Here is a 13537-nt window from a genome sequence, read left to right as displayed (position 1 = left end):
GGCTACGTTCTGGAGAGTTTGAATGTTTTCTGAATAGTGTCTTGTTTCTTTAACAAAATCTTTTAGCCAGAAAGGGATAAAATTGTTATCGCACAGTACCTGCTTTTGAGGCCTCATTCAAAGGCCATTGAACTCAGTGAGAATTTATCCATGAACTCCCAGGAAACACTGGATCAATTGCAGGGATCCAATTTCCTGTATCCCAAGAAACAATATCAATTGAATATACCAAAACTCAGGAGATGTGTATTTGCCATTGTTTCAATTATGTTGTTCAGGTGCCATGCCCCCCCTTCATTCTGTCTCTTTCTATGCTGTTGTGTTCCAACCCTTCACTTACAACAGTTTGTGGAGCCACTATATAAACCAGAACTAAAATAGGGTTAAAGTTTTCATCTTAATCCAACACATTTCAGTGATGCAATTGGCAATGCTGGAGGGAGAGAAAAAGAGTTAGCAGGTGCAGGGGAGGGCAGGAACTTCTTAAGTCAGCTTTGGCACCAGAGAAAGTGTTTATCTAAGAACATCCTGAGTCTCTCATTGATTTGTCATTAGCGTTTAGCAAGTTCAAGTTCCTGAGGTTGCAGTCCCATTTTACAAATCCTTTCATAGCTGAGTGTAAGGGGTTCCTGTTCCTGTCCCTGCCAAGCCTGCCTACATCCGTCAGCTGCTTGTTCTTGCCACCTGCTAGACATCACAGCCCTTTGGTCATACCAGTGAAATTGTTTTTCTAACTGTGATCTAAAGAGGTTTAAGAAATTACCTGTTTAATAAAAGCACAACAATAAAAGAAAAATATCTGCTCTTTCCTCCCTAAAATGGGATAAAAGAACCTCATATCACTCCAGGTATGTTGGCTGTGCTAGATTTTTCCCTGGTGAGAACAAGAGGGGAAAATACTTTATGAATGCTACTTAATAAAGGATCTTCACAATATGCAAGTAGAGGGTTCTTTACTGTCACCTACCTTGATCACTTACCTAAGCCAGTTCAGAGTATTTTAGAATATCAGTGAGTTTAAGAGTACAGCTACCTTTAGATGAGTGTGAATATATTATAGCTCAAGCACATCATTTTGCCCACAACACTTGACTTTTTTGAACTGCAAAATATAGTAAGCATATGCATTAATTATCAATAAAGTTCATCAGTATGCCGTCAGAGTACTACAACAGAGTGCAGACTACATTAGTAATATGATCATAGTGATGAAGACATAATGATACAACAGGCATAGTTTGCAGGGATAAGTAATATTTCTATCAGTTTCAGAGAACTGAAAAAAATTCATTATCAGGTCTCTGTACACCAGCAGTCAAGCTACGTTATTGCACAACAGTCTCTCAAAGTAAGTGTAAAGGGTGTTAGCGCTTGATTTGAGATCTTGTTAGAAAGGTCCTTCCTGTGCTAGGAAAAAATATTGATGTGTCAAGAGCTTTATGGGCTTTGGACTGCTACAGGTAACATTTTTTGAGAAGCCCAAAAATTATATCCCGACCATTTAGAGTAAATTAAAGATGCCACAATTCCACAATTCCAGTTTCAGGAATGTTAGTTCTGTGTTTTTGCTTCAGTTCCACTGTGGCTTACCACATTGTAGCTTTGGTCAAAAGAATTCATTCTTTTTTGCTTCTCCAAAAGTGTATGTCTAAAATTCAAGCTATTATCTCTTTCTGATGGGATTGTTGATCTATTTCATATGAGTGTTCTGATACAGCATACATGGCTTTCTCCAAGGCTTTTGACCTAGTTCTGGTTGGCTTTGGCTGCATTCCAGAGTAGGTGTTCTTGTGATGTCCTATCACCTGGCCCCATCCACTCCTAATCCTCTGATAATCAGATCAGAGCACGTAGTGAAATGCATGGAGGTTCCCTTCTTGCTCATGTATCTTTCTTTCCACAAGATGCAGATGGAGACCAGAGCTGAAGGGTCTTTTTGCACAGATTGGTATTGTTTGGAATCAAAAGTAGGTATTAAAATGTGTATCATCAACAAATCTCATTGTTTGTTAATAGATTCTAGGAGGGATCCCCACAGACTGCTTTTTGCTCCAATATAAATTCATATTTTCTTCAATAAACCAAATAATAAAATCATTTAAAATGATGATTTTGTAATAAAGATTAATGAAATAGTAAACAAGGAAAAAGTTTCTGTCATGAAGTGATTGGAATCATCTGGGTATATGCTCTTCCAACAAGCCGAGTTTTAAGACTGCTGACTAAGAAGGCAAGGTATTCCCACATGCTGTGAGACTCTGTCTTGGAAATTGAGAGGAGTGAGATGCTGTTATAAATAACCATCCCAGCAAGAGCTTTTAGTGCAGTACTGAAAGTAAGAGCGACAATATGATCTTGTAAAGGGGTAGAAAGGCCATGAAATGGAAATATTGAAGAGTGATAGAGAAGTCATTTTGCTTTTGTACATGTAATTGATGAGATCAGTTCTGGTGTCCCCATTTCCAAGGAGAATGTGTAAGAAAGATTATTGGGAGGCAAGCTTGTATGTGAGGTTTGAAAGTTACAGTGCTCAGACATGTAAGGAAAGTTGCCAGATCCTCTGCCTGTTTTCCAGAGATGTCCTAGGTAATATGAAATGTCAGATTAGATGACCCAATGGCTTCTTAAGGACTCAGGTCCTGTGAAACAACTGCTACTTGCCCTTTGCTTTACCATATATATATGCAAGATTGGACTAGCCACATTCTAACTCCAGCATGATGGTGCTGCAACCCAACTGACTTCAGAAGAGTCACACTGGTGTCAGCCTGGAGTAATGCAGTGGCGGGCTAAACAGTTTGTACAGAATTTTTAGGATACCTCAGGATAAAAGGTGCTATATAAATCTGGGTCACTTTTATTAAATGCCTTGCAAATACTTTATAATGCCTTTAAATATCAGAACAGCCATACCACATCAATAACCCCTGCACATGTGTTTACTTTATTTTAGTTTGCCACAGTTCACTATAAATGGCTTAGATATGTTCAGTAATTCAGTTATAATGAAATGTGCAAGCCTTCAATAAACATATGTGTTACAACTGGCCTCTGATGTAAATGCTTTGCCAATTATACGTACATTAGTGATGACTGTAGCAGGCTTATAAATACTCTTTGTAATTCTTTGGCCTCTATTCTCCCCTCCCTTACATAAGTTTTATACAAATTTTAAGGCCAGGAGGGACCATTAGATCATCTAGCCTGACTGCTGGTGTGACAGGCTAGAGAATCCCATCTGGTTACTTAAGCAATCAGTCCAAGAAGCTTTTTGCTTGGTTCAAGTATATCTTCCGGTCTGCATGTCTGTAAATCTTAAGGTGAAGATCTTAAGACATGAAAAATCAATTAGTGGCCTCATAAGTTTGCTCCAGTTGTTAACCATCCTTACAGTGTGTCTTGTCTTCTTCCTCTACTGTATTCTACATTACTACTTCAAACACAGCAGAAGGTTGGTGAGGAGAGCATCACCTTAGTTTTGAGCCTCATCCCAGATCTTTTCAGACTCTAATCTATGTGAAGTTCGGAGGGGAGGAAAACCAAAAAAAAAAAAAAAAAAGCTTGAATTAATTCTTGCTAACCTTTTTTCAACAGACCTCCAGATGTTCTTTCTGTTTTCTTTCCCATGATGGATACATTCTTTGCAGAGAAGCTGTGTGAGAGCCATATGCTATTTCAAATTCATTTTCAGCCTTTGAGCACATTACTGAAAGAACTCCTCAGAACTGTAAGGCTTACAGATAAAGAAAAGAGGCCAGATTTTCAAGGGCCAGGCACCTCTGTAGGTATATACACAAAATCAATATTGTGTTGAGTTTTTCCAAGAAACTGACTGTGTGTAAAGGTTGGTAAATAGGACCTGAAGACCTTGAAACATCTTGCTTTGTGTGGGTGTGTCTTTTGGAAAATACAGCTCTACTCTGATTCGTGTGATGCTTGCCAATTCTTTGTACAGACTCCCTGGAAAGGAGTAAATATTTTCCCTTTCTGCCCACCACCATACAGGTTTCTTACAATCATCATGTACATTTCATTGGACACTTTACCAGATTGCCAGCACAAGCCTCTTTACACTCCCATTCAGCACTGTCAGAAAGTCGACAGTTTGTAACAGGATGGTTTTATTATCTGCCAAATGTACAGACATTTCATTGTACGGGAGTGAAGGAGGGAGAAGATGGAGAGTCTGGGTCTAAATGTGGTTTCATGTTTTAGGAGATCTTATTTTGCTCAGATTGATTCTGCAGTCTGTAAGGGTAAGTACAAGTGCAGCATATACATTAGAAGCAGGCAGAGGAACAAGTGGCAGGCAGGAGGAGCACAGCTGGTAGATGGTTCCTTGGAGCGTAGTACCAGAGCAAGGCACAGTATCAGGGAATTGCAGTCAGATAATTTAGGCAGAAAGTGGTCATGAAAGAGAACCCATAATAGTTAATTATTATATTAATGAAAACACAAAGGTAGGAGAAGTCTGTATTCTCCTGACAGATAGTGAGTGCAGATCAGACATGAATCCACAGGAAAACATTGAAACCTCTTTAGAATAAAAATGCAAAGTTGAGACAGTGTGCATTTTTAATTGCTCTATTAGCACAAAATAAAAATGCACATAAACTTTAGTGCTTTTAATATTACACTTAGGAATGTTTACTTGCTGAAGGTAAAGTGCTTTGAGAAGGAAAGCATACTTCCTCACAGGGGCTGCTTCCCATAATTGGAGTATGACTGTTTAAATTGTAGCTCAGAAGAAATATTTTGATTCTGTGGGGCACCACCAGCTCAGCAACAGTGCTGCCTTTCACATCCACTTCTTAAGCGTAACAGATCATTTAGACCCTGGGTTGGCTAGGCTCACATAAACCACGTTTACAAAGAGTTATAAAAGCTTGGCTTTCCTCCTCCCTTCTCCCCCACATTCCAATTTTCCCCCTTATAATTTTACCACAAGGCAATGCAGTCAAGCTTTTCTTGGATCATATGAATCTAGATCAATAAATATCAGTTGCAGAATGGGAATCTATGCACAGGCATGTGCTGGAAGGATGAAATGGTTGTGTTAGTTTAAAGGAACCTCAAAGTTTGTTTTGTTCTCTATTTGCAGGGCATAATGCCTATGTTATATAGGTACCAAGCTGAAGCTGGAGTGGAAGAAGAAAGTTCCTTCTGAAAAAGCAGCAATTCTGGAATGTACTGTGGAGACTCAGATTGTTTTTCAGCTCTAGAAGCATATATGGTGAGCAAAATGATATTATCTCTGGCTGGATAAAGGTACTTACACATTAGGAAATAACCTGCATTTCAGCTGTGATCAAATAGTTATTGTCTATAGATAGATACAAAGCATCTTATGGGAACAAGATGTTTGGTTCAACAACAGGCTCTTGTAATCATTAAGGCAATTCTTTTATTTTGACAGTGCTTAACCATGAGTCAGCATCTACCAGGGGCCTCGCCCTCTCCCCCCCTCATATCCCACTTGCAAAAGATAATTGATTGTATTAGCTTTAATGTGAGATTCAGAGTGACATTCAACCATTTGCAGAGCAACACTACAAAGGTTAAACATTGATTAGCAGAGAGCCTGCAGGACTCAAATGCTGCACAGCACTTATGCTGACCCTCTACCTTCTCTCAAACACAGGAATTAAGTTCAGTGAGCTTTACATCAAGTCTGTGCTCTGCGTAGTTTATGAAGCAACTGGGCTTAGATCATGATTCTGCCACTAAACTGAGCATCACTCTGTTCTGGAACAGTATTCCTAATCAGAATATCAGTTTCTCTAAAATGGATTTGGATCTTTGCACAGAAGTTCCTACTGAAGTACAGCATAATTAGTTGTTCTCTTGACTGTATAATGATGCAGGAATTGTCACAATGAGACCAAAGGCAAAGGGTGTAGTCAAAGGCATTGCACCTTTCCAATTGCAGTTAACTCCTATGAAGATACAGTCTTTCTTGTCATAACTAACGCAGAAAGTTGAACTGGAATTGTATAGAAGTATGCTGAATCAGCAATGATGGTGGCCGTCTCTGAAACTTGCTAAGGATATGACTTAGCATCAGTTGTTGTAAAGGCAGTTGTTTCTTGTATGAGAAAGTGTTAATTCTGTCATGTTTTTCTTTGAAGGAAACAAGGTACAAGATTTATCAGACAGGAATCGTGACAATGAGATTTTACTTAGCCATTTCCTGCAGGCCTGTTGCATGATTCTAAGCAGTAACTTCCCTGCTTTGGGCAGCCATCTCTTAATTTGGAAATGGAGAAGTGCTGATTCCCAGCATGATTTATTTTTTTTAAGTTAGAAGGGATCATTACATTTATCTCACCAAACTTCATGCATAAAGCAACCATAGAATTTCAGCTAGACTTTTCACTCTCTTACAAAGTGTTGTGCAGTCTCTGTCCAGATGCAGCTGTATTCATGATGAAGCGAGTGGGCTGCACACTGATACAGCTTCTTTTCATTCATATGGCAAGAAGCAACATACCATGTATGCTTAGAGACAAAAGGATAAGTAGGGTTTTTTTAGCTTCTCTGACATATCTCTCCCACAAGGTATGACACACAAAAGTAATTGTGCAATTTCTCATATAGAAGAGCAATATCTCATTTGTCAGGAATGACTTTTTCATGAAAAGGCTCTTTTCATTAATTAACAATCTTTAGTCACATAAAAATACTATCAAAAAGTATTTTCTCCCATTTGTTAACTTCATTAGGAGTAAGAATACTCTTGCTTAAACTGAAGATAAATAATAAATATATAATCATGTAAGATTTCTATTTGTATGCACACATTCATAGCTTTCTATGTGCATAACCACATATATATCTGTATCAGAGTACCAGATCAAGTCAGAGGTAAGTGTCTTTTGGTCTCACACACATTTTCAAAACCTGAGAATTTTGCACTGCACAGTAAAACTGAGTAAAACATATATCATCCTAACCAAGACCAGATTAGATCTTTAGTACCCAGCCCTTATGATTTACCACAATGTCTGTGTAAATTAGAACTTAGATGTGCAGCCAGAGTAGGTGCCTTCAATAAAGCTACTAGTTCTGTCCCAGTAATAGTGACCTTTAGTATATTAATATCAGGTTCCCTACATTCTAGGACACTGTACCTTGATGAAGCAAAATTGAGAAATTGTGTGCTGCAGCAGTACAGCACGTCTGGCTTTCAGTTCCATAGGCACATGACAACCTGTTGCTAGTAGCGAAATCAATAGTTACATGTTGCTAAATCTCATATGGGAGTACCTTGCTTTTTAATTAAGTCCAAAAGAAGCCTTTTTTAAAAAAAGCTTCAACTGAGCATAATTTACATTTCATTGTCTATTAGCAAAGGCTTTTAAGTGTTTTTATTCTTCTGATATCATATGAAAACACCAGAGCTTGAATAAAGGATTACAGAAGAAAAATGGCCTTAAATTAATTTCAAAATGGATTAACGTCCATCTCCTTCTCTGTTCTGCTTATGCAATAGAGCAGGAAAACAGTCCTTATTACTGTTTTCAGCCAGTGTGGGGAAGTCCTCATCATGCATGGGCCCAGGGCAAACCCTCCTGCACCTCATTTCTATGGTCCCCACTGCAGAGAATGTAGCAACAGTGAGGAGGCTCAGACCCAGCATAGAGGAGTCTGACCAACACAAAGGGAGTTTGCTGGAGACCAGAAAATGCATGTCATACCAGCTACTAGGCAGGTTTCTCTTGAGTTTGGTCCAAACACAGGTTGGTAGATCCCAGCTGCACCCAGTTAGAAGCATCATATTTACTTATAAATCAAGGACCTCCAAACAGTCTCCAAATGTTAGTAAGTTAAGCATTGTACCATATGCCATACTTTCCTGTGGTGTAAGTAAATATTAATAGATATATTTTACAAATGGGCAGATCTGAGTTCCCTGAAAATACTTTGGAAACCTAGAACCAGGACCATCAGAGCTGAGAAGGGACCTTGGGATTTGTGATAGTGTGTTGCAGGTATTGGCTATTTTACAGCCTTGCCAGAATCCAACAGCAGCAATATGAGAGGTGTTCCCTCAATCTCTGAGCCAGCCTCTGAGTAATTCCTTTTTTTCTCTAGCTACATCTGTGAAAGGAAAGTGCCTGTTCTCTCCATCAGATAAAAATAACAGTGTCAGGAGGGTGGGGTTAGAGTATCCTATTCCTCAGCTCTGTCAGTCAAGGTAGTACTTGGTAAAAGACATGGAAGAAATAAGACACTATGAACAAGAAAAGCACGCTCAAATCTGACTGTCAATCCCAGAATACAGAGAAATTTGTGCAAAGCACAGACTGTTTATAGTTATATATATAGTTGTAAGTTATATATATAGTTATAAACTAGTAACCAGAAGAGCCATGGTAGGGAAAGTTCCAAGGAGCAGTTCCGATAATAGGCAAAACAAATGTAGTTGCTTTGCCTTGTTTGCATTTGACTTGAGATTCAGTGGGAAGGATTATCTGTGCACAATTCCATTTTGAGATGTACAAAACCACTCAGGAGCTTCTACCAGCTGAGATCAATATAAGAAACCAGGGCAAAGATAAGTCAAGAGAGTACAAACAGGTCAAAGGTTAAGAACTCGCATTTTTGCCATTTGTAATCTTGCACTGTTGTTACTGACAGAACCTGTAATTGCTACAATTACAAGCTCATGGGCTGCAGCAGTACAGATTGAGGGTGCTCAATGTTTCCAGAAAACAGTCTTTAGAAACGTCATTACCCTATGTCAGGCTTTCCTGTCATTTTGTTTCAGGAATGTGTATGTTTATACCAACACGTACATGGACACTCCTGCAGTCCCTGAAGATGACATTTCGCTGGATAAAGTCCTCATTAAACATAAATTGAGCTATTTCTATTGACTTATTTACAGCAAGTAAGGCTCTGATTAAGACTGATCCAAAGAAAAACCTGATCCACCTGATCAAGATAGGCCATTTCTAACAGTCTAGTGTAGCTGAATTGTAAATTTGGGGATTACACAGACATCAGTAAGTGAAATGCCTGGCTTGTGATAAGAGTCTATGGATTTAAAGTGGCTGAGTTATGTTTAGTAAAATATCACAATTTGTGAAGTGCATTTAAGTTAGAAAACGTAACCCAAACAGAGATGTGAGTATTTTTGACTCAGAATTATCAATGAATTTTCTTTCAGCCGTGTGCCTTTCACAGGTGCGTATATACAGCCAACAAATTCATAAACAGGGATGTAGCCTGTTTTAATTCACTGACTAGCACTTTGAGTCAATTCTGACGCATGTGTTGCCATGAATTAAAAACCACCAAATTTTAAGAATGGTGAATCTGAAGACTGGATGAGGGTAAGCTGCAACCCAGGAACAGGGAAATGACTTAATTTGAACTACGTGGCAGTTCACTGGCTGGCATCAGAACAGTGCAGTGATCAAACTTTTGGGATACTGTGGCTTTCTTTTTCATCTGTTAATATGTCTATATTTCTGTGCAGATGTAATGCTGTATTACAGTAGCACTCTAGGAGCCACAGTTAAAACTCAGACCCTAATGATAAGAAGTATTTTAGAAAAAGAAAATTATAGGAACAGTCCATACCCTGCAGAGCTTACTGTCTATAACCCCAGTTGTACAGCCTGTGGTAACCTTCAATACCCCACTGACATCACTGGGAAAATTAAAAACGTGCTAGCTCTCACTGCAGTCCGTCTTACCTAAACCCTTATGTAAGTTAAACAGAGGGGCCACGTATTTTGCTGAGTAGATACAGCAAGCTGAACTAGGACCCCAGAGATGGTTACATAGGTCGCTTGTTCAGGATTGTACCAAGCCCTTTTCCTGCCCCATAATGATCAAGTAACCTTCTTGTGGCAACCACAGTAATTCCCTGCAGGGGGCAGGGATATTAAGAAAGTATGTTTAGAGACTCTTAATGTAATTTAGCAGCAGGAAACCAGGAAGGAGTGCCAGAACCATGTGAATAGCCAGTTCTTTGTGCAGCAATTGCAAATGCTCCACCTAGGCCACAACAGGGCAATTGCTGCTTCATTTGAATTTACTGCTAAGAACTGTTTGCCTAGAAGTATGTTCCACACCTGATTAAAGGCTTTTCATTTACATGTGACTTACGTAATAATAAATCTACAGTTTCAATAGTGATTAATGAAAATTAGTATTTTATTCATTGGAAACTCTTGTTGGACTTTCCAATTATTTGCATATTTAAGCTCTGTAACAATTCCAAGCCAAAAATGTTTCTCTCCTAAGGCCAAGTACATCTGCTAGGTGACAGTATTGTCAACACCTCTTAGTGCTGAATGTAGTGCATAGCAATTTTTTGCACCTGAATACTGTGGAATTGTCCTCGTGATAGTTCTGTGGTTAAACCAGCCATAACAATTGTCATTGTAATAAACAATTCACCTAGACTAAGTCAGTAAGCAGAAAACTCTAGTAACTACTTAAACATAGTGAAGAGATGGTATCTGTATTGAAGAGCTCGTGTTAAGGGTATGATCTAGGCCAGGGATATCCAAAGGTACAGAGAGAAAAAGTCACTTGTCTCAGGTCATGCTGCTATTCAGTGGCTGGTTCACTCCTTAGTGATAGTACCGCAGCCATTTAATCATGTTGTTTCCACTCTTTTATTATATCAGTTACATGAATATAATAACAATATTTAGTTACAGAAGATTAATGAAGTAGTTTAGGTAGCAAGAACCAAATAACTGCATGGTTAAAAAAACCCCAAACCAAAACCAAACCAAAACCACCAATCTTCACTGTGTCCTTAAAAACCAGTTAAAAATATCAAGATAAATTTATCCCTCTGTTGCCCTCAAAGAAAAGACATCAGGGATGAATTTGGCCCCATTTTATTCAATTTGTCCTCAATTTGCTAAGCTCATTAATTTTCTCTTGTTTTACTCTCTGCTAACTGAGAAACAACAGCCCCTTTGCAATAGGCATTAGAAGCAGGAAATCTCAGGGTATGTTTCTAATTGCCAGACTTTCTTTGCCTCTTTCTGCTGTTCCTGTTCTTAAGGAAGCATGAGGGGTTGGCGTGAGCATGAGGTACCACTAGGGAAACAGAAAAGAGTATCAAGGTCAGGGTGAAAACCACACAAGAAGCAGGAAGAGATGCTTGCAGTTAGGTTCATGACCTTTGTATTTTTTTCTAATTGTCCAGGAGAGGGAGGAAGGGGGAGCAGAGAAGGAGAGATAGGAAGTTAACATTAGAGCAGATGTGTGCATAACCCCTGCTAGAAAACATCAGAGAGTTGTGAATGTTTCATTGAAACAGCTAAAAGTTGTAGGGTTCTTAGCACTGAACATCTGGGAAAATCAGAGGCGTGTCTGGTCTTTGTTCCCAGGCAGCTGAGGTAGTTCCACCAGGTAAAGGTCAGTCTGGGTTTCAAAAGGAGAACTGAACCATAGAAAAGACTTGAAACATGTTTGGTTATTTAAAAAACAACAAAACCCCCAAACATTAAAAATATTTTTAAAGCCAAACAATACCGTTCATAATTGGCAAAACTGAAGTTCTTACAAAATACAGTTATTTAAGATGTTCATAAAAACTGGCAGGAACTAGGCTTAGTGAGTCTTCAAATTCTCATTAAGATAGTTGCATCCTTCATTGGTTCTCTTTGTGTTCTGACTTGAATATAGTAATGTGCATGTCCTGCTCCACAAATACACAAATGGAAAACTGTGACCAGGTCAGAGTACCCGTTAATTTTGTCCAGGCTTGCTGAAGTCTCAAACATTTCAATTTAGGCACATTCCTGAATAAGATAGAATCTTTCTTTCCAGTGCCTTGGGGAACAGTTTTAGTGCATCACCGCAGACTGAGAGGGTAAAAATCTGTTACAAAATACAAGCACAGTTTTTGCCTTATTTCATTACATATGGTAAGGCATAGTGTTTTTCAATACTCTTGTCTGCAGACAAGACTATAAAACTCAGTGACTTTAAGGCAGTGGGTGATGGATCACTGCAACTGAAAGATGCTTGGTAGAATGAATACTCTATAAAACCTCTGATGGCTTTCAATGAGGTTGGAAGAAATGATGAGTCTTTTTGTGTGGTGCACCAGTTAATAAAAGTTGGTACACTAGGTGTGTAGGTGGTCTTCTCCACCTCCGTGTAACACTGCCTATTGCATTGTCACCTGCATTATACTCTGAGCCACACTTCCTGTTTCAGTAAAAAATGATAAGAAGCTACAAAGTAGTCTTCAGCCAAGTATAAAGCCAACTCTGGAAATTATAGTGTTTTAATTTTTCTGACCACAATTAGCAGAAAAAGAGTAAATATTGGTATTCTGACTATGAGTAGCTGTTCACCTACCAGCTTATTCTATGTGCAGTCAAGATACTCCAGAATTTAAATGGCTTTTCAGACTGTGTGTGTGATATCCTCTGATCTTTCACACACACAAAAGATTTTAGAGGTCTGTTTCCAAGACTTTGTATCTTGTAATACCCAAGACGATGACTCTTCTGTGTGTCAGGGAGCTCACAATAGTCATCTACTGATAAAAAGAAGAAGCTAATTTCTTGGGGATTACAGGTTATGTGTGGATGAGATGCTATCACCATCTCTGGGGAGTCAGGCGATTTGACCAAGCCTCATTTGCCTTTCTCCTATGTGACACTGGAGGCATACTAGTTAAAATCAGTTTCATGTATAGCAATAATAAGGCATTACTGTCTCTACTGGATGATTGGAAGACATGAGAATATCACCAAATGTACCTGCAATGAGTAGTTACCAGGACTAATTGAAGTTTGCTGTAATTGGATGCTGAAAACAGGAAAAAATTGTTCTATTGAATGGAAATAAGGTGGAAAAAGTAGTTTTATTTTTGGTAAGCGTTCATGATTCTGTCTGAGTTATTGCATGGTGGTGAGCTTTCTGGGGAGAACTAGTGTCAAGACACCTTTTGTAAACCAAGCAGATGATGTCCAGGTGTTTTTTTCTGTTGACATCAGAGAAGCCAGCAGCCTAGCTGGTGGATGTCTTCAAGCTCCTTATTCATTCATCAGAGAAAGTAATGCTGCATCTGGGCTTGCAGAAAAAAAAATTATGAAGCACTCCCCAAAACAGTAGTTAGCTGTGAAGATCAGAATGTCATCTGCAAACAGAGGGGAGTGAACCAGCACTTGCAGTATAGTGTCATTTTAGATACTCAGAGAAGGGTCAAGATTAAAACAATTGTAGGAGGAGCTGTCTTATTCTGTGAGAGCCTTGCTTGATAACTACAGATACTGATGATCCATTATTGTTTCCTTTGCAAGTTTATTCTTTGCCCATTTCCTGACTTTTGACAATGTTATTTGTTTATACAGCTGGCTTAGTTCTTCCATTTGCTGTACACCTTTGAATATTTTAAATTTTGTTTCAGTGCAGAATACAAAAACATTTGTGAAATGTCAGAACTGATCTGGAAAGGGGATTTTTGTTGCCTCATTAAAGGCCAATTTTCATGCTTCCTGTTCTAGACTACTGCCTTCAACTTGCATTCAGAAATCCCGTCGTCAAT

The sequence above is a fragment of the Falco biarmicus genome, chromosome 9 (assembly GCF_023638135.1).
Source record: "Falco biarmicus isolate bFalBia1 chromosome 9, bFalBia1.pri, whole genome shotgun sequence".
NCBI lineage: Eukaryota > Metazoa > Chordata > Aves > Falconiformes > Falconidae > Falco > Falco biarmicus.
Note: the sequence above shows the minus strand (reverse complement) of the source record.